Source organism: Lycium barbarum, chromosome 3 (assembly GCF_019175385.1).
Source record: "Lycium barbarum isolate Lr01 chromosome 3, ASM1917538v2, whole genome shotgun sequence".
Taxonomy (NCBI): Eukaryota; Viridiplantae; Streptophyta; class Magnoliopsida; order Solanales; family Solanaceae; genus Lycium; species Lycium barbarum.
In genome coordinates this window covers 121,419,244-121,440,908 of record NC_083339.1, presented here as the reverse complement: position 1 = coordinate 121,440,908, position 21,665 = coordinate 121,419,244, and the positions used below count along the sequence as shown (strand labels likewise).

The window sequence follows — 21,665 nt, the reverse complement described above, 5'->3', positions numbered from 1 at the left end:
TTTGGATGAAAATAAGGGGTAAACCCCCTTTTATGGTTTGCACCAACCTAATTTTTACCCTTCGCGTTCGCGCCACCTTAGGCGCGGTCGTGAAGAGTTGCTGTCACGACCCGACTAGTGGGTCATGACGGGTACCCGGAGCTGGCTATCGATCACCACTCACAATGCTATCTACCATACTCAACCTGAACAACTATCATTTTCAACATATGACTCGTTATAATCCAATTCTCGAATCTCCCAAAACATGTATATATACATACATATAAGCCCACAAGGCTACAAAATAATATACAAAAAACACTGAGGTGATCATGAGACATTTATTACCCCACATCTGTATCTACGAGCTTCTAACTGGAGTGCTAGAATCATAGGGACGGGACAGGACCCGGTCATGCCCCAAATATGTGCACAAAAGAATATACCAATAAACGGAAACTCTGGAGAAGTGGAGTGCTCCGATACATCAGCTGATAATGCTTCTAGGGATCTGGACTGTCTCCCTGTCTACCTACGGGCATGAACGCAGCATCCACAAAACAAGGATGTCAGTACGAATAATGTACTAAGTATGTAAGGCATGAATAATGACATAATAAAGAGATAAGCGACATGAGATAAATAGATAACCTGCCCATACGATTGCCTCTTAAGGCGGATACCATGCATGCTAACTTTTACTTTTAAAATCACATCATAACATATGTATATGTATATATAAGTAAGTTGTCTGAGTCATATGTCATTACTAGCCCGCATCCGAGTATCCCGTGTCCGGGATAGTCGTCTCACGCTGCCCACTGGTGGTGACTGCCTGGCCAATTAGGCCCGATATAACTATCATCATCCATAAGCCGCCCACTTACGCTTAGCGTAGTGGTGTCCGCCCGACCAACTAGGCCCGGTACAATCATACATAAAAATAAGCATGCATGTGAGCCCAATCAAAGCTACAATCATATCGGAGTGACGTAAGGTCGGTGACCTCCGACTATATTATGGAACATTCATCATCACTATGTCTCACCTTGAATGAGCTAATATCATGAGGTGAGACTACAATAAGAAATATTCTCAATGAATTCATGAAGTAAGATTGTCAAATCATAATAGCATCATCTCATAAGCTTCGGGATCACTAAGAAATAGGATCATCATCATCACCATTCTCATAGAAAATATCTTGTCTCTAGCTCATAAGGGACTCTTAATAAGCTTAGACTTTCAACTGGAATGTAAGAAGGTCATGGAAATTATAGGGAAAAAATCACAATGTAAGAGTCATGCCTTTGAAAGAAGGGAAAATAGCCTCACATACCTTTACGTCTTATTGGCGACTAAACGTTCTCCTTCCAAGCTCTCGACTCTACATCAAGAGAATTCGTACTAAATTAGCTCATTTAAAACATGCTCAAGTCTAAACTAAATCGACTAAGGGCTAACGAAAATTGGGCAGCAATTCCTTTGTTTCGTCAACTTTCTCCATACTAAACAACTCCCAAAATATCATAATCAATAGATTTCTTCAAATTAAGCTTTGTTTAATTCTCAAGACTACCTCTCAAAACCATCCATAATCATAGCTACAACACACATCATATCCCCTTTCATATAATACTTCCTCAACGTCATTAATGTCATTTACAACAAGAGTATAATCACGGCATGTCAAGAATTATGACTCAAGTCAAGTTACTATTCAAGAATATCATTAAATCCATGTTTGAGATTTGTATTCTTCTTCCTTCCTTCATTCAAGTTACTCCACAACCAAATACTCTTAATAACATAGAATAGATGTAAAACTCACCTTTTATTGTGTAGGGATGAACTTTGGATGCATATGCTTCACTTGAGAGAAAACCCTAGCTTCAACTTCTAAGAGATTCTTGACTTCTAGCAACCCTAGAAATCTTCCTTGCACTTGATTTCCTTGGATTGGTGATTTTGATCCTTGAGTTGCCTTGGATTTATGTTAATGAAATATGTAGAAGCTTCTAGGGGTCTTGAGAGAATTGGAGAAGTGGAAAGAATGAAAAATTTAGAAGTGGGAACATGTATTTATACTTGGATATTATTCAGCCCCGTCGGGACTTATACGGACCCTTATACGGTTTGTATAACATTATATGGTCCGTATAAGTGTCCTTATTTCACCATCAGGGAGAACGTATTTTCTGTTGGGTTATACGGACCGTATAAGTGGTCATATAACTCCACTTCTCTGAAATGATTTCCGTCGTTTCGTTTGATCTCTAATCCTTATGGAACCTTCTTAATACTTGTTTAACACTTCATTAGCAATATAAGGAGCGTTATAACTTTTCCTCAAGACATCATTAGATCAACGTTAGCTCGGTACTTGTAAAACTCTTTTGAAACACGACTTATACTTGACATTGTGCAACGACTTTTCTTCTCTTGCCTTAAATGTCTTTGGAATCTTAATGAGAACCGTTAAGTAACCTTTCTTACTTGTAGGGACATCGCATACATCTCACCCTGCGCTATTCTATCCATCACACGACGACATGAAATTTTTCGAAGTGTAACAGTTGCCCACTGGCTTCCCTTCGCATTCGCACCACTCCCAGGCACGTTCGCGCGGGGTTAATTCCTGCTTTGGCAGTCCGTCTTGAAATGCTCATAACGTTTGATTCCGATGTCGGATTGACGCGCGGTTTGTTGCGTTGGAAACTAGACTTACTAAACTTCAATTTAGGCTTTTGTTCCACCTTAAAATTCCTGATATACTAGGAGATATTCCTTTATCAAGTTAGACCAAAATTATCGTACGAAACTTTGCCCATCCTTTCTCTAAAGTTCCAACAAACTTACTTTCCTTAATTCACTTGCTCTCCAATCCTACCGTAACACACTAAGAATACTTTAAACACTCATAAATACAAGTTAAACATGTCCAACCTTATATATCTTTGAAACAAATCCCGGTGTACAAAATTAAGACAGCTAAAGTACGACGAATCTTAATGTAGAAAACTACAAGGTGTAACAATTAGCCGCATCTTCCAAGCGCATTTTCAGGGAAGCCTGGAGGGAATCCGAGTCTCGAATCTCAGCCTGTAGCCTCTCAACTTCATTCCTTAGAGATTTTTATCTTCTTGGAGCTTGACTTCTCCACGGGAGGGAGCAATCAATTGTGCAAATTCAGTAGTAAAGGTGGCAGCCGCATGACCCTGATAGAGGAACAAATAAGAGTGTCAGCTAGAAACACCGAAGACTCAAGGGTGAATTTACGAGGAAGGCAATATAGGTACCTGAACAAATAGATTAGCTGGGTGAGCTAGGGAGAATTCTAAATTGATCACCGGAGGTTCTGGACGAGAAGATAAGCCCGAGGTTTCGGCTTCAACTAGTGGAATGAAGCTTCTTTGTGATGATTGATAGACAGGAGCAGTAGGATTTCCTGGACACAATTCAGCAGAGAAAACCTTTGGTTCCCCGGATGCTTTGTTAGAATCATCATGCAAAGGGTCCTGGGGACTGCCAGCTTAAGGCCGCTCATTATCATCATCAATCAAAACCACCTTGGGCAATGTATCCTGTTGTGCTTTGCACCACACTTCCATAAGCCGGCGTCGGGTCCGTACTCTAGAACCAATTCCTATCGGAGATTTAACGCATCATTTGGCTTACGCTTTCGGATGGAAAAAGCAGTATTGACAATGTTGGACATGGCAGTTTTTTGAGTAGGGACTCTTTGGGAAGTGACCTGTCTCACAAGAAGACCTACAACGACAGAATTAATAAGAAAGAAAAAGGCAAAAAAAAAGGTGCGAAACCATATAAAAAAGAGCTAGCATACCGTGGCTTTTTCTCTTCCACCAATCGGAGGTCACACTTCTCCAAGATCGAGTCATGTTGGGTGTAGCATGCAACAGTGCAACAACCCATTAGAAAATCCCGACTAGGAGTTCAGGCTCTACAGGAACCGCTATGAAATAGCATACGAAAAGAGGGATTAAGCAAAAGGAAAAACAATAATATAGGAAGAAGAAAGGTAAAAATAGTAAACAAAAGGCTTATGAGTGTTATTCCATGCCTCCGAAAATGGTTCGGGAGTAATACATTGAAGATGGCATGTTCGGATCATTGCAAACCTATGAAGCCATTTTCGGTCAAAATCATCCTCCGGGTTGACTAAGCAGCGTCTTCCATGAGGATGTAAATGAACCAACCCTATGCGAAATAACCGGGGAGCGTACAAATACATCAAGTGGTATAGAGTGAATGTAATACCAGCCTGATCTGCCAGAATTTGAATACAATAGACCAGGCATCAGATTTGAGGAGCAAGTTGACCGATACAAACTCAGTATCGGCGGCAAAAGTCTTTAATGATTTGGGGAATTGGGAGATTGAAACCTATCGCAAAGGGATAGGTGTAAACTATGGAGAAACTTTCGAAGTGATGGTTCATCCTGGCTTCAGAGTTAACAACAAAAATTTCAACTTCGGGAGTGAAGTTGCAGTCCTCTTGAACTTGGGGATAGTATCAACATTTATGAAGGATTCGATTTCCTCAACAGATTGATGGTGGTTGACGGCTCTAAAATCTTCATGATATTTAAACCCAACAGGAAGAATATCAACAGCAAGGCAATTAAGGTCGACTTATTGGCTTGTTGGTGAAATTGGAGCTTTCCCAGAGCGACGTCCAGGAGATGGAGTGTTATTGGGGGATGAAGAAACAAACATAGTTGGAATCTTTGCAAGAAAGGAAAAGATGAAAATAAGGAAATTTTCATGAGAACTTTCTCTCGTTTTAGGAAAGGAAAGATTTGGCTGAATTTGGGCTTGATTTCTTGAGTTATGTACACTTAATTGAGGAAGACGAAGTGTTTGACATTCAAAGAGGCACAACTTTCCAGAAACGACAGTTTTATGTCAATCATTGTGATTGAAAGGTTGCCGGCAATTCGCTGCACAAGCATTGAATTCAAAGTTCGACAGTTGTCTTTTTTGAATGAATCGATGGGACGATTCATTTTCCCGCCATTAAGTGGAGATAGGTTTGGTGGCGTTTTAAATTCACTCCCTGGTGTCATTACTCTCCACCGAAGAGTGCGGGGACTATTTATATACATGATAAAATATATCTATATACATGATAAAATATAGCTTGACACATGGCATGATGAGAAAGGAACACGTGGCATTTGAAGACGAAACACTGCTTAGTCGTTTAGCTTGGTCGAATGAGAGACACTTGTTAACCCCGGAGTAAACTTGCCAAGTCAATTGTTTCGGGTCATTCATTAGACATAAACGTTGTATGACCGGTGTTGCACCCTATTTTTACCAAGGCAAAACAAAGTACAACTTAGGGGCTCTAAAAGGATTAATTATGTACAGAGTCGCCACCTAATTATTTATGGTGAATTAGGTCACCTAAAATTCATTAAAGTTAGTTTTTAAAGTTGATTTTATTTTAAAGTCTACGAAACCAAAAGATCTAGGTAAGGGTTCAATTAGTCTAAAGGGAAGGTATTAGGCATCCTTTAGAATCCACAAATGTGGTTCCCGGCTGGACCACTTTTAATTATACGAGGGATTGTGTAAAAAGGCTTGATTATTATTAATATGAATGTTCATGTAGTAAAAGGTGTAAATATTTACATATGTATAAAATACGTATTACATGATTATTTACAAGTGAACAAAGTGCACAATTACACCGACTAACAATTTTAGCTTTACATGAATATATCATAAAGGTAAATACTTAACAATGAACGAATATGACCGAACATAATGATTTTTATTTTCAGAAGCTATAACGAGTTTAAGGGATGTTCACAAATATTCAAGAAATTATTTCAAAAAGATGATTTAAGTTAACCAAAAAAATGTCAAGAATATTAACAGATATAGCACAACATTGTGAATGATGTGATATAAATAAAGAATAGAAGAAAAGTATAGCTTTGAAATGAAGTAATAACTGCCTAATATTAATTTGTCTAAAACACATAAAATTTTAAATCACATAAGCAGATCATAAATAAATACTACCAACCTGCACCCTAAAAAGTAAAGTTTCATTATATCTTATGCTTTGTATAATTTTAAGGATGTAAAAAAAAATAAACAAAGAATTTTAGAAGCTATTTGAACTTCCTTTGAGTGTCATCTTCGAGAAGAAACTCTGGATACCTGCATGAGACTTAGTAAAAATGTTAGTAAGAGAATAAATAACTATCGGATGAATTAAATAAATAATGAATAAACTTAAAATAAAAACCCGTCTTTGTGCATGGAAGGCCTTGGAAATCGACGGAAATTTCTTCATCGGCCAGATCTAGTAAATGGTGTTTCCCAGTGAAGCTTATCCGACAGTGCCAAAATGAAAAGAGAAATATAATCTATGTATATGTTAAGGTAGTATATACAATTCTATGTTTACATATGTAAATGTTTGTAACTGTGTATGTACAAAAGAAGTGTGTTTGTTTGAAGAAAAGAAGAGAATGAAAATGATTAAGGTGAGGGAATAATTCTGCCACAAGTGAAAAGAGATAGTTGGAGTTAGGAAAGGAATGGGGGGTCAGCTGAATGTAAACAAATGAAAAGGAGAAAAACATATTTTGCCAAAAAAAACTAAAGAGATGAGAATGAGAGAACTCTCCGGGGATCTCTGGAGGCTGGGTGTTAAATATCAAGGAGAAGAGGGGTGTGAGAAAAGTTCATCTAAAAGTCCAAACAAAATCCAAACAAATCCCTCAATTTGTGAAGTAAAATCTTTTCAAACAAATCTGCACAAAATTTCCACAGAAACATGTGTTTAGGGAGGAGACATAGATAAAAGTCAAAAAGGGAAGAAAGAGAGTGGAGCCCGCAAAGAAAATCAAAAAAGGGTTAAAAGGATAATGAAAGAAAAAAAATGTGGGATATCCACGCATTAAACATAACCAGGTAATTTATACCAAGTAATTTTGTGAATTAAGTATATTTGCCATAAACTCTGTATTAAAGTATAACTAATACACATATATAAAAAAAATGCAAAATGTAAATAAAAAATGTGGTTGGTACTTGAAAAAATGTATTGTGTTGAAAAGAGTTTAAAAAAAAATTATTTACTGAAACAAAATTGCAGTGGTGTGCTGTGTGTGTGGAAAATAATGAGGAGAGAGAGTTTTAGGGGAAAGATGGGGAGAAAAAATCAAAAAGGGGTAGGAAAGGCTCTGGAAAAATGAGGGAGAGTGAGGATAAAAAAGAGGAAGAAAGAGAAAAGAGAAGTTGAAAAAGGAAGAAAGGGAATTGATTTGGGAGATTGTATCGTTGAAAATAAATGGTGGAGGAGTGAATTTTGGGGATCAGTTGAAAAAATCAAAAGAGGAAAACGTGTGGGGCCTGCAGAGAAGAAAAAAGAGGAAAAGGAAATAATATGAGGGGTAGATGAGATTTAATTGTACATTGAGTGATAATTCTTTAATTTGCACAAGGTGAATTTTAAATATTTTTAATTAACTGTGCTTGCAATAAACTCTTCCAGCTTTCCGGTACTGACGGACTGTATTAAAATATAACTAATATACATATAAAAATGGGAGAATAAATATAAAGTTTTTTTTTAAAATGTAAATAAAAATGTGATTGATACTTTGAAAATGTTATGTGCTGTAAAGAAATAAAAATGATTATTTACTAAGATATAATTGTATTGTTGTGTTGTATCTGTACAGGTGACTCTGAAAAGGTAATGATTATTAAAATTAATTTAAATGACAATAAATTGATAAAAATCCTAATCTTTGCATAAATAAGGATAAGTATCAATAAATCGTATTAAAATTTAAAAAATATGTAAAAGTTGCATTTTTGTGCTATTTTGTGCTGAGACGTTAATTTCAAGAAGGATGAGCCAAAATTGGGTGTCAACAGCTGTCCCTCTTTGACCGGAGATGATGTAAGAGTCTTCGGACAAAGAAGTTGACATCGTGGCCAATTTTGGCTCGACCGAACAAACAATCATTTTGATAAAAATATGCTCGAACTCTTATTTCCTAGTTTCTACACACCTCGGATTGCTGGGATATCACGCCATGTAACACTTTTGCTTCGGCAGAGAATGCAGGTGCAGAAGGTAACGTCTTTGCTTCGGCGTGAATGTAGGCGCAGAAGATAACACCTTTGCTTCGGCGTGAATGCAGGTGCACAAGATAACGCCTTTGCTTCGGCATAAATGTAGATGAGGCTGTGTAGCCATGTGATATCTCCGGTTGTCTTCGGAGACTTGATGAAAATCCTGTAAAGTTCAGGACAAAGTAAAGTGAATGATGTCTCCGGTTGTCTTCGGAGATTTGATGCAAATCTTGTAAAGTTCAGGATAAAGTAAAGTGAATGATGTCTCCGGTTGTCTTCGGAGACTTGATGCAAATCCTGTAAAGTTCAGGATAAAGTAAAGTGAATGATGTCTCCGGCTGTCTTCGGAGACTTGATGCAAATCCTGTAAATTTCAGGATAAAGTAAAGTGAATGATGTCTCCGGTTGTCTTCAGAGACTTCATGCAAATCTTGTAAAGTTCAGGATAAAGTAAAGTGAATGATGTCTCCGGTTGTCTTCGGAGACTTGATGCAAATCCTGTAAAGTTCAGGATAAAGTAAAGTGAATGATGTCTCCGGTTGTCTTCGGAAACTTGATGCAAATCCTGTAAAGTTCAGGATAAAGTAAAGTGAATGATATCTCCGGTTGTTTTCGGAGATTTGATGCAAATCCTGTAAAATTCAGGATAAAGTAAAGTGAATGATGTCTCCGGTTGTTTTCGGAGACTTAATGCAGATTCCTGTAAAGTTCAGGTTAAAGTAGGTAAAGTTGGTAAAGTAAATGATAAAGTAGAGAGTAGAGTAATAGTGTAGCCGTCTTGCTTATGCATATGAGGCTGAATAGCCAAATGATGCCCCCGTGTCCTATTGTGGGGCTGGACGAGCCAATGCGGTGTCTTACTGTGGGGCCGGACGAGCCCGTGCAGTGTCCTACTGTGGGGCTAGACGTGCCCGTGCCTTTTCTCTCAAAATGCGCCATTGGTGGAATTTTTGAGGGCCCCCTCAAAAATTCTGTCCCAGTTTAGAAACAAAAAAAAATTCTCATACTTCTCGCGAAATGTGATGTGCCCTTGCAGAATTTTTTGAAGTTTACTCAAAAAATGTTGTCCTAGTTTCATACTTCAGCGGAGAAATATGATGATTTTTCATGGTGAGACCAGATGTCGATACCTTGCAGAGTTAGTAACAAAATTTGAACTATATTTACTGTGCAATATAAAAAATTAAGAAAAATAGCAAAATCATGAAAGCAAAATCTAGCAAAAGTGATTTTTTTTTATAATAATAACAATGATTGATATAACATGCCTTTGCTTCAGTTGTTACCAACAATTAGTATTGTGCATAAGAATCACCATTATTTATTGTCCGAGATCGACTTATTGGTAATTCCTACAGCTTCAAGTGGTACCTCAGAAATACCTAATTATCGACAAGATTTATTCGTCTTGCTTCGAGTAAAGGTTTTGAACTATACCTATCCTCATGTTTCAAGTGCCCTCACTAGAAAGAAAGTCCCTTTTTCACACATATTCAGTATTTTTTTTTAAACTTTGGGACTGTATACGGTAAAAATCGGACATATGTTAAAACCGGTAAGATCAGAGATTGAAGGAAAAGAGGGAAGATCATCATCTGGTCCGATTTCTCCATAATCGAACTGATCGTGGCCGTTGGTCCGTTTGACCGGGGCCGTTGGTCCGAATTGATCATGGTCGCTGGTCCGTTTGATCGTGGCCGTTGGTCCGAGTGGCCGTTGGTCCGTGTGGCCGTTGCAGGCGAGCTACGTGCCAGTAACGTCCAGTCATGGTCAACTACCCACCATGCGTGTGTCAGACGGCGCCGCCAGTCTAATCCCACCAAATCCGTGCAGAGCTGTCCTTGTTACTATTATTTTATTAATTCATATTGTATGAGAACCATGGGAGTGACACCATAAATAGGGGACATCCCCCTCCTTTGTAAGGGTTGACTCCTTTACTTTTCAAGAACACTTGTAATAGAGAAGCTCATATATACAATCTCTCTATCAATATCTGATTTGGCCAAGGCCACTTGTTTCCATTTATATTGTGTTTCTTCCATCAAGTATTCAACATAGCTTCTAAATGTCCATGTCCGTAGCAAACTAAGCAAATTATTGTTATTATCCGTTTTATGACTACATACTCATACACTTGTTTTCCACTATCAAATATACATCAAGATCCAAGCACATATTCCATACCCGCGTACAAATTCAATTGGTTTCCCGAATCCGAGGTAAACAGTTTGGCGCCCACCGTGGTTAGAACCTCTCATTTTCCCCAGCAGAGTCGCCAAGCTGTTGCACCCTATTTTTACCAAGGCAAAACAAAGTACAACTAAGGGGGCTCTAAAAGGATTAATTATGTACAGTGTCGCCACCTAATTATTTATGGTGAATTAGGTCACCTAAAATTCATTAAAGTTAGTTTTTAAAGTTGATTTTATTTTAAAGTCTACGAAACCAAAAGATCTAGGTAAGGGTTCAATTAGTCTAAAGGAAAGGTATTAGGCATCCTTTAGAATCCACAAATGTGGTTCCCGGCTGGACCACTTTTAATTATACGAGGGATTGTGTAAAAAGGCTTGATTATTATTAATATGAATGTTCATGTAGTAAAAGGTGTAAATATTTACATATGTATAAAATACGTATTACATGATTATTTACAAGTGAACAAAGTGCACAATTACACTGACTAACAATTTTAGCTTTACATGAATATATCATAAAGGTATTTACTTAACAATGAACGAATATGACCGAACATAATGATTTTTATTTTCAGAAGCTATAACGAGTTTAAGGGATGTTCACAAATATTCAAGAAATTATTTCAAAAAGATGATTTAAGTTAACCAAAAAAATGTCAAGAATATTAACAGATATAGCACAACATTGTGAATGATGTGATATAAATAAAGAATAGAAGAAAAGTTTAGCTTTGAAATGAAGTAATAACTGCCTAATGTTAATTTGTCTAAAACACATAAAATTTTAAATCACATAAGCAGATCATAAATAAATACTACCAACCTGCACCCTAAAAAGTAAAGTTTCATTATATCTTATGCTTTGTATAATTTTAAGGATGTAAAAAAAAAATAAACAAAGAATTTTAGAAGCTATTTGAACTTCCTTTGAGTGTCATCTTCGAGAAGTAACTCCGGATACCTTCATGAGACTTAGTAAAAATGTTAGTAAGAGAATAAATAACTATCGGATGAATTAAATAAATAATGAATAAACTTAAAATAAAAACCCGTCTTTGTGCATGGAAGGCCTTGGAAATCGACGGAAATTTCTTCATCGGCCAGATCTAGTAAATGGTGTTTCTCAGTGAAGCTTATCCGACAGTGCCAAAATGAAAAGAGAAATATAATCTATGTATATGTTAAGGTAGTATATACAATTCTATGTTTACATATGTAAATGTTTGTAACTGTGTATGTACAAAAGAAGTGTGTTTGTTTGAAGAAAAGAAGAGAATGAAAATGATTAAGGTGAGGGAATAATTCTGCCACAAGTGAAAAGAGATAGTTGGAGTTAGGAAAGGAATGGGGGGTCAGCTGAATGTAAACAAATGAAAAGGAGAAAAAAAATATTTTGCCAAAAAAAAACTAAAGAGATGAGAATGAGAGAACTCTCCGGGGATCTCTGGAGGCTGGGTGTTAAATATCAAGAAGAAGAAGAGGGGTGTGAGAAAAGTTTATCTAAAAGTCCAAACAAAATCCAAACAAATCCCTCAATTTGTGAAGTAAAATCTTTTCAAACAAATCTGCTCAAAATTTCCACAGAAACATGTGTTTAGGGAGGAGACATAGATAAAAGTCAAAAAGGGAAGAAAGAGAGTGGAGCCCGCAAAGAAAATTAAAAAAGGGTTAAAAGGATAATGAAAAAAAAAATGTGGGATATCCACGCATTAAACATAACCAGGTAATTTATACCAAGTAATTTTGTGAATTAAGTATATTTGCCATAAACTCTGTATTAAAGTATAACTAATACACATATATAAAAAAAATGCAAAATGTAAATAAAAAATGTGGTTGGTACTTGAAAAAATGTATTGTGTTGAAAAGAGTTTTAAAAAAAATTATTTACTGAAACAAAATTGCAGTGGTGTGCTGTGTGTGTGGAAAATAATGAGGAGAGAGAGTTTTAGGGGAAAGATGGGGAGAAAAAATCAAAAAGGGGTAGGAAAGGCTCTGGAAAAATGAGGGAGAGTGAGGATAAAAAAAAGGAAGAAAGAGAAAAGAGAAGTTGAAAAAGGAAGAAAGGGAATTGATTTGGGAGATTGTATCGTTGAAAATAAATGGTGGAGGAGTGAATTTTGGGGATCAGTTGAAAAAATCAAAAGAGGAAAATGTGTGGGGCCTGCAGAGAAGAAAAAAGAGGAAAAGGAAATCATATGAGGGGTAGATGAGATTTAATTGTACATTGAGTGATAATTCTTTAATTTGCACAAGGTGAATTTTAAATATTTTTAATTAACTGTGCTTGCAATAAACTCTTCCAGCTTTCCGGTACTGACAGACTGTATTAAAATATAACTAATATACATATAAAAATGGGAGAATAAATATACATTTTTTTTAAATGTAAATAAAAATGTGATTAATACTTTGAAAATGTAATGTGCTGTAAAGAAATAAAAATAATTATTTACTAAGATAGAATTGCACTGTTGTGCTGTATCTGTACAGGTGACTCTGAAAAAAGTAATGATTATTGAAATTAATTCAAATGACAATAAATTGATAAAAATCCTAATCTTTGCATAAATAAGGATAAGTATCAATAAATCGTATTAAATTTTTAAAAATATGTAAAAGTTGCATTTTGTGTTATTTTGTGCTGAGACGTTAATTTCAAGAAGGATGAGCCAAAATTGGGTGTCAACAACCGGTCTAGGCTCGAAGCAAACGCTACGATTTAGAATTAAAACAACATTTATTGTCTATTATTGTTCATTATTAGAATTTAATCACAACTTAAGTGCTGATGTATTTGTACTATAAAAGGAGCCTGAAGGCCTCTCAAAAGGATCATCGAATAACAACAACTTACACAGATTCATACTATCCAATTTCTAGCAAATTAGTTTACTTTATCATTCTTTTGTACCGGGTTACTATTAATTTAGCAAAGCCGAAGCAAACAGCTGTTCCATCAGAAGAAAACCTATCAAAGGATTCACTCCAAGGATCAACAAAGCCCAGGCTTATTTAATTCATTATTGCTTTACAATATTTTACTAATTTATTCATTCAATTTCTCTAGTTTTTATTGGCTTTATTATTCAATGTTTATGACAACAATTCACGTATCCTTTATACCTCAAATAAATTTAACTGTACTCTTTTTTAGGGTAAACACCCTTAGCTTTTATTTTTTATTTTTAGTATTAGCCCCGGCATTAGTAGTACTGTATAAATAACCGTGGAGCTTTTTATTTTCACTAGAAGCCCTTGGGATTTATTCAGTGTGATAGTTGTATATGCGAGAAATAATAAATTTGATCCTTGTGTTTAGGAGTAAGTTTAAAATAGTCCTTAAATTGAGCATTTTACTCATTTAACAGCTAATGTAGAAGAAGATTTAACTAGAAACAATAGAAAAGTCATGTCAAATTTAAAAATTACGACATCAAAAATTACAAGACATCAAAAATAGATTAATATGCACCTCAAAAAATTTCACATCCAAATCCTAAAAAGAATATACTAAAAAGAAGGTACAAACTTGCTCTAGATTATAGTCAACCCCACTTTACCCCCTAACATTTAAGGGTTGGGAAAGGATACCCCTCACAATATTGAATGGGAATGATAACCCCCGTATACAATATTTTTCGGTAAATTTTTTCTTTTTTTGAATTAAGATTTTTTTTCTTTCTAGAATTAAAACATGAAATATTTAACTCTTATTATTGTCACATTCACCTATTCTGTTGAAAATAATGTACTCCATTTAGGATATAACAACTACTTGGAATAATCTGTTAATAAATTTCAAGCTATGTGACATTAGTTTTACCTGCATGCGCATTAAATTTTTGAGTTCTAATTACACATCAACAGTTGTTACACCTTGAAAATTTCCCCGCGAGCGTACAGTGGATAGGCTAACAAGGGGCATAGCGTGTACGCTGTTTTAATAAGAAGGGAACGACGTTTGACGACCCTAAGTAAGATTTCAAAGGCAATTGCAATAAGAGATAGGTTATGCTCCATAATGACTAACTATAGGTTCTAAAAATGTGGAAAGTTGCAGATTTGCACTTTGGCCAGTTGATCGTAAAATGAAATACGGACCGTAAAGTAGTTTACGGGCCGTAAACTGCCATGTCGTATTTCAACTTCCAAAACTTCAACTTTCTGTCAAATGCTTGAATGGTTAAAGACGACTTGAAATACGGCCTGTAAACTGAAATACTGCCCGTAAACTGTGTTTGTAAATCACCATGTCTCAGCCTGACTTTCTGGTTCTGTTATGGTTAAATACGTCCACGAAATACAGCCCGTAAACTGGAATACGGACCGTAAACTGAGTTTACGACCACTGTTGCACTTTCGACGACTGTTCATTTCAGATCAGATTTTGGGTTATTAAAAGGGGGACCAAGTTTATTATTTCATTCCCACATTTCACCCCTTCTCTCTAAAACATCTCTCTACATTTATTACACAAGAATTCAAGGATTATTAGTGATCAACAACATAAACCAAGTGAATCAAGTGTAAGAAAACCCATTAAAGATCATACAAGTCAAGAAATCTCATTGGAAATGAATTAGGGTTTTTGCTCAAGTGGAGTAAGGTATTATCAACCAAGGCTTGTTCCTACGACATCTAAGGTAAGATTTATGATATTTCTATGTTGTGTAAGGTATTTGAGAGTTGAAATACTTGGATTGTAGAAAGGTATAGAAAAATGGGTCATGAATGTGGAATAGTGCCATTTTGAGAAATAGCTTAACTCGAGTTATGATTCTTGATGTGTTGTGATGTAAATATGTTATAAATGATGTTGAGAACATGAGATGAGCAATGTATGAGAATAGACGTTGTCATGCGTTATGGCCATGGATATGGATGATTGAAAGTAAGTCTAGAAATATGGATAATGTGGATGAATAATGACTATCGTTATAGTATTGTGAATGTATTATTGACGTTTGAGAGTTGATATATGCTATAGAGGAATGTCATATAAATAGAGGAGAAGTTGCCCGATTTTCTCTAGTTTTTGTCATGTATGCTAGCTATCGATTCTAATGATAATATGACTTTAATGAAGGTAGAGACGTGAGCTTCGGAGGAGAACGTGCAAGTGTAGAATAGTTCAACGGAAAGGTATGTAAGGCTAACCCTTCTTTCATAAGGCATGGTTCTTTGGCCAAACGTCTAAATCTTCTATAAGACTATGATATCTTTCAAATGATTTGATCTTTCGAGCTTGTAAGCTCACGATTCTTGATACGCCACGATTGTTCTAAGTTCCTCGTATGACGAGTAAGCCTATAAAGATAGATATGATGAATGACGATAATAGTGACAATGATATGGAAGACGACTATGCGACGATAACGATGACGACGATGATAGTAGCTATAATAGTAAAGACGCTTATGAGCTATTATGCATATGTATCTATGTATGACTATTATGGAACCCTGAGCTTATGAGGCCGGGTAGGATATGTAAATAAATATGTATATGATTATGTAATGCGTGCATACCTCTGCAGATGGTACGGATAACCCTGACGCCTTGGTAGGGCCAGGTAGATATAACCCTGACGCCTTGGTAGGGCCAGGTAGATATAACCCTGACGCCTTGGTAGGGCTAGGTAGATGTAACCCTGACGCCTTGGTAGGGCCAGGTATGTGTAACCTTGAGCCTTGGTTGGCCAAGTATGTATGAAACACCGATCCTTCATGATTGGGTATGCTATGTATATGATATGAATGCAAATAAGGGTATGTATACGAATATGAGTACAAATATGGAACAGATACGATTATGGATACGGATATGGATGTATGTGCAAAAATACACATTAGAATGGAAAGTTCCTATGAAAGGCAAGTAAGTGCTTATGACGATGATATTACTATCTCCCATCCCGTGTTATCTTTCATGTTGCTTATTATGTTTCTATATTGATATTGATCATGCTTTACATACTCAGTACATTCTTCGTACTGACGTCCTTTTGTTTGTGGACGCTGTTTCATGCCCGCAGGTGCACAGGGAGACAGGATTGATCCATAGCTACATTCTCAGGGACTACATAGCGGAGCTCCATTTCATTCGGAGCTATAACTTTTGGGTACTTATTCTTTTGTGTACATAATTATGGGCATAGCGGGGTCCTGTCCCACTTATGTGATATGACATACTCTCCTTAGAGGCTCGTAGACATGTGTACGTGGTTAAATGTGTTTGGCCTTGTCGGCCTATATTTTGTATATCATTTTGTTAGCCTTGTCGGCTCATGTACATTGACGTGGTATAGATGCCAATGATGATATAAAGGCATTGTTGTCCAATAGGACTAGTATGACTGATGAATAGAAATGTATGTTTAATTATGTGGCTCACCTAGATGTAAGTGTAACTGCAAGCCAAGGGGTGCTCGGGTGGGCTAGCACCGGGCGCTCGTCGCGGCCCCCTAGAAGGGTCGTGACAACAGTCTACCTAATTCTCCCCCCCCCCCCCCCCCCCCCGCCCTTTTTCTAACATTACCTTTGGGTAATCTATGAATTCTTTCATTCATCCCTTCCATTGTTCTTGATTAGCTTATGCTTGTGTTTTCCTCCTTTTCGATGAGTCTAAGCTAAGAGTCAATTTTACTTTACTCTCTTAATATTTAAGCATTGGAAAAAACAATACGGCCTTCACACGTTAAATGAGAATAGTAATCCTGCCCCTTATACAATATTTTCCAGTGAGACTTTTCATTTTTTAAATATTGATATTTTTTCAAGAAAAATACTAAGATATATAGTAATTCTTATTTATTAGATTTAAGTTGCACATGCATTTGCATAAACATAAGCACTCAAATAAGGTGCCGATTGATTTCATGTAACAAAGGCATTTCGTCCATAACCCTCAAAGACTTGCTTATATAAATATAATTAGAAAAATATTTCATATAGGATAAAAATCATATTGATTTTCAGGAAAAAAGAAATTATTCGCTTAGCTCATCTGAGTGGTTTTGAAAATTAAAAAAAATGCTTGATAATCGATTTATCTGGAAATTGTTTTGAAATATATCTAGCGGATAAAATTAATTACTAGTATACAAAATATTCATAGATGACCCAAAGTAATTAGAGCGTGAAATTAGGTAGACTGTTGATGTGCAATTAGAACCCAAAAGTTTAATGCGCATGCATGTAAAACGAATGTCACGTAACTTGAAATTTATTAACAGATTATTCGAAGTAGTTGTTATCCTAAAAGAAGTACATTATTTCAACGGAATAAGTGAATGAGACAATATATTTTTGCATTTTAGTCCTAGAATGAAAAAAAAAATCTTTATTCAAAAACGAAAAATTTTACCGGAAAATATTGCATAAGAGGGTAATTGTTCCCTTTCAATATTTGGAGGGGGAATCGTTTCCCCCCTTAAATGTTAGGGGGGTAAAATGGGATGGACTCTAGATTAACACCCAATATTTATATTAAATCATATCAATTTATTTTATTTAAATAATTTGATGAAGCAAAAATGTATAATTAATTAAATAACTAATTAACTGTCATACTTCATAACTCAAAGTGATGGAATATTGGAGTTCCAGACTCGTATATGAAGGTCTTCCTTCCCCGCCATTAGACAAAAAAAGTCTCCAACTCTAATTTCCACCTCATATCCTCTATCGTTGTCAAGAACAACAAAAGAAAAGCTATCTTCCTTGCAAAGGTATTAGTACTACTTTTTCACAGCACAGAAGTGATGGAAAATAATAACCACATAATATTCACGACAAATAACAAGAACAAAAGAGTAACAAAGCATCCAATTTTTATTAAGGCAACAATTTTTTCAAGTGTATATTGGAGCTGAATCATATAATATTACTGCAGTGAGAAGTTTAATATTTGATAATCTCAAAAGACTACTACAAACCTGAAAGAAATAATACTCTTTTATTTCACACACTTTACTATAATAACACTCTCACTTTTTATTTTTTCTTACTAACTATATTTTTACATTGCTTTATCTTGAGCCGAGAATCTATCGAAAATAGTCTCTCTACCTCCCAAAATAGGGTAAGGTTTCTCAGACTCCACTGATAGAATTACATTGGATATTATTGTATGTTGTTATAGACTATATTCTTACACTGTATATAGATTACTCTCTCCGCGCAGTGCAGGCGAATTCAGAATTTCAAAAGGATGAGTTCACCTTAGATTTTTTTTTTTTTAAAAGACGCAATGGTGCATTTAGTGGGGTACGATCCCACAACCTTAAGGGGTCGTTTGGTTTAAGGTATAACATGGGTTATGCCGGTACTAATTTTTATACCACGTTTGGTATAAGGTATAGATTTATCCCGGGATTATTTTATACCTTGTACCAAACGTGGTATAAAAATTAGTGCTGGAATAACTCAACTTATACCTTCTTAACCCACTTATACTGGGATTATTTTATACCATCTTTCAGATGGTATAAAATAATACCAACAGATGGTATAAATTAGTCCCGGGATTGTAATCCCGGGACTATTTTGACCTCAAACCAAACGACCACTAAGGGATTAAAGATAGCACTTAGCCAGTGCTCCATTCGATCTAGTTTGAGCATGTGTTCCTTTAGTTAATATTAGATATATTTTACGGATTATATACATAATATACCGAGTTTAGTCGGGTGACCATGTGTTCACGTGACCCATTTTTTATACCTATATCCGCCCCTGGCGCAGTGTTGCTTCTCACTATTTTTGTCTGTATGTATTATGAGATGATGGGACACTTACCATTTATAGGGGATAAACTAACAATATATGTCCGTGTGATGCACGGGCCGAACATATTTATTCACTTTAATTAGCAAGTCTTTAAGGTTTGAATTTTGAAAATAACTTTTAAAAACATTCTAATTGTTATTATATATAGTAACATATACAAATGTATTTTATGTACAATTACTTTAGTTATAATTAGAAAATGGAGTTTAAATATTAAAAACATATGATGGAATTAAGTCTTTGAGATGGAAAGAGTCGAACTTTTTTCTCATTGTCATGACAATGAAAGTTGTCCATCGATGTGAAAAATAAAATTAGTAAGAATATGAGGGAAAATTAATATTTTGATTCTAGATTGTTTCTTTTAATTCTTTAATATCTTATATGTATACCGACAGCAGGTTAATATCCATCTCAATTAACTAATTGTTCTGATCCAAACATAAGAACCATTGTTGTATATATTGGATTTTTTAAAAGCAAAACTAATAAAATATTTTTATTAAATTAAATAAATATATATATATATATATATATATATATAGATAAAAAGAATCATTATAAAGAAATCAAAATTAGAAAGATATATGTTATATCGTAAATCACCAAATTTTAATTCCAAAATGAAAATATAAAGTAATAGATTTTATAAATGTAAAGAAACAATAATCAGAGAATGCAAAGGAGAGTAAAATAAGTAAAGTATTGACAAAGAAGGAAAACGGGGATAAAAATTACTCCCTCCCTTCACTTTTACTTATCCACGTTGACATATCAGGAGAAAGAAATATTTCTTCTTCTAATTTTACCCTTCACATTAATTACTCATTTTCAAATTATTTTCTAAGGCTATTCAGACTATACACCAATAAATATGGATATTATGATAAAATATATACTTCATTTATTAATTCTTAAAGAACGTGAAAATTCAAATGTGGACAAGTAAAAGTGCACGGAGGGAATAAATATGTATAGGAGAATTAAAATTGAAATGCATATGTGTATACATGAGAAGAGAATAAATACTCAGTACTGTGATATATGTCCAAGTGGGATAAAAAAGTAGTTGGTTAAAGTGTACAATGTATATAACTTTTGGTACAAATTTGCATTGCTATTGTTCGTCCTCTCTTCGAGTTTAAAGTGTTGACAAAGAAGGAAAATGGGGATAAAAGTCACTTCCTTCGTTCACTTTTACTTGTCCATGTTAACATATCAAGAGAAAGAAATTTTTGTTCTTATTATTAATTTTACCCTTCACATTAATTACTCATTTTCAAATCATTTTTCCAAGGCTATTGAGACTTACACCAATAAATATGAATATTATGGTAAAATATATACTCCCTCCGTCCCATATTACTTGCCACTTTCCCTTTTGCACGCCCCTTAGAAAATCATAAATAAAATATGTATTTTACTAGTTTACCCCTATCTCCCTCCAATAAATACATCTAATCAAAATTGGACTATTTTCAAGAATATTTATTACTAAGGGTAAGATGAGAAAGATTTAATTAATTGTATCTTGGTTTTATAAATGAACAAGTAATTTGGATATATATTTTTAGTAATGTGGCCAAGTAATATGAGACGGAGAGGGTAAGATGGGAAAGATTTAATTAATTTTATCTTGATTTTGTAAATGAACAAATAATTTTGACATATATTTTTAGTACTGTGGCCAAGTAATATGGGACGGAGGGAGTACTTCATTTATTAATTCTTAAAGAATGTGAAAAGTCAAAAGTGAACAAGTAAAAGTGCACGGAGGAAATAAATATATGTCGGAGAATTAAAATTGAAGTGCATACGTGTATACATGAGAAGAGAATAAATATTCAGTACTATGACATATGTCCACGTACGATAAAAAAGTAGTTTAATAATGTGGTCAAGTAATATGGGACGGAGGGAGTACTTCATTTATTAATTTATAAAGAATTTAAAAAGTCAAAAGTGAACAAGTAAAAGTGCACGGAGGAAATAAATGTGTCGGAGAATTAAAATTAAAGTGCAACGTGTATACATAAGAAGAGAATAAATATTCAGTACTATGACATATATCCACGTGGAATAAAAAAGTAGTTGGTTAAAGTGTACAATTTATATAGCTTTTGGTACAAGCATTCATTGCTGTGTTAGTCTCTCTTGGACACTGATATATAATAGAAAAATAGAAATAATTTATTAATTCTTAAAGAATGTGAAAAGTCAAAAGTGAACAAGTAAAAGTGCACAGAGGAAATAAATATGTGTCTGAGAATTAAAATTGAAGTGCATATGTGTATACATGAGAAGAGAATAAATATTCCGTACTATGACATATGTCCACGTGGGATAAAAAAGTAATTTAGTAACGCGGCCAAGTAATATGGGACGGAGGGGTACTTCATTTATTAATTCTTAAAGAACTTAAAAAGTCAAAAGTAAACAAGTAAAAGTGCACGGAGGAAATAAATGTGTCGGAGAATTAAAATTAAAGTGCATACGTGTATACATGCGAAGAGAATAAATATTCAGTACTATGACATATGTCCACGTGGGATAAAAAAGTAGT

The 21,665-nt window shown here is 34.9% G+C and overlaps 1 long non-coding RNA gene across 1 annotated transcript; it reads right to left on the bottom strand.

The window, feature by feature from the left end:
• Positions 1 to 2,672: 2,672 nt before the first annotated feature.
• LOC132632123 (uncharacterized) lies at positions 2,673 to 7,013 on the bottom strand. The gene is made up of 3 exons (XR_009579255.1): positions 3,830 to 7,013; positions 3,282 to 3,753; positions 2,673 to 3,200 (listed from the first exon to the last, which is right to left on the bottom strand). It is a non-coding gene; the product is annotated as an uncharacterized LOC132632123 (long non-coding RNA).
• Between the last annotated feature and the right edge of the window lie 14,652 nt (positions 7,014 to 21,665).